Source organism: Etheostoma spectabile, chromosome 6 (assembly GCF_008692095.1).
Source record: "Etheostoma spectabile isolate EspeVRDwgs_2016 chromosome 6, UIUC_Espe_1.0, whole genome shotgun sequence".
NCBI lineage: Eukaryota > Metazoa > Chordata > Actinopteri > Perciformes > Percidae > Etheostoma > Etheostoma spectabile.
Window position 1 is genome coordinate 26,435,651 of NC_045738.1, and position 1,401 is coordinate 26,437,051.

At 41.5% G+C, this 1,401-nt stretch overlaps 1 protein-coding gene across 1 annotated transcript in view; it reads right to left on the reverse strand.

Annotated features, from left to right (window-relative positions):
* The window catches only part of LOC116690601 (aldehyde dehydrogenase, mitochondrial), a gene marked incomplete at its 5' end in the record, with an annotated part of 26,596 nt that overhangs the window by 9,990 nt on the left and 15,205 nt on the right, over positions 1-1,401 (reverse strand).

Sequence of the window (1,401 nt, forward strand, 5' to 3'; positions counted from 1 at the left end):
TTTTGTAATGTTTGGTGATTTTTGGCCCTTTTCAGTTCGATTTGGCCACGTTACAGATCCAGAACAGACTCTGCAGACGGCCGGCACATTCTCACGACAAGTACATTTTTATAGATCACAAAGTGTGCGTGAAAACAAGCGCACGCAACGTTTCTACATGAGGCCCTGGTTGTGCATTGGTTCCCGGCTTTACAGAGAGACAGGCTCTCACTCAGAGAACCCCAGTTACACTGTAACCAACCGATTGACCACAGATCGGAGGGATTGCTGTGCTGGTCAAATACATGTGAGCGAACATTTCTGGTAGATTACTTTTGAGAATGCCATATTTCTACTGGTTTTCTGGCAGTCATAACAATAATACGATCAACTATTTGCTTTTCAGAGTTTTAAAACCCTGTCTGAGTATTACAAACCGTGTTGGCATGGACCCTATGACCCTATGACCCGTGTCTGATACGCCTTTAAACACATGAATCTGCTGCTCTACCTTCAACAACGCTGGATCCTGGGACAGTCAGTATGACTTGAACAAACTGCAAAAGTTCTGATAGCAATGGCTGGTTTTTATTCTTTAGTGGAGGAGAGGCAACAGCACGCAGGAGGAAAAAACATGAGTCAAACCTCAAGGCTTCAAATGTGTTTCACACCACAACACTCTTCTCCTCCGTCTGAGCTCTGAGTGCACGCCTTAGATCAGTTGAATAATACAGAATGTGGGTAATCATGGTGTGAATCAATCCAACTACCGGGTGTTTCCAGCTACAGCCGAGGTGTGATAACACTGTATTTACCCAACAAGCTTATATGTGTACAGTGTGGCTCTGGCCTCTCAGGAGGGTACAGTTTGAAAAGCCTTTATTATATTTCTGGGCTAAATCCTTAAAACAGGGCAACTCAGCAACTTGAAGCTTAGTTTGGATTTTCCTTTCATTGAAATTACTTTTCTTTAAAGATGGTAATGGTGCTTTACATACTACAATATTTAGAAAACCAACTGAGCAGCCTCCTTGGTTAATGAATAACAGATTCAGAGACCTGAACACATCTGTGATTCAGAAGAAGATTTTAAAGGGGGATAGAAACATTAAACTATATCCACAGCTTACAAAAGAAGATAATAAATGATTTAGCCAATAAATATAATAAGGCTTTTTAAACTGTGTCCTCCTGGGTACCTCAGTGTCTTCGAAGCCTTGTACACCTGGATCCCTAAGCTGAGGAGCACCAGAGACCCTCTCCTCACACAGAGCAGCGGGTGAAATAAGTATTGAACACGTCACCATTTTCCTCAGTAAATATATTTCCAAAGGTGCTATTGACATAAAATATTCACCAGATGTTGTTAACAGCCCGAGTGATCCATACATACAAAGAAACCAAAACAAATAAGTTCAGAAA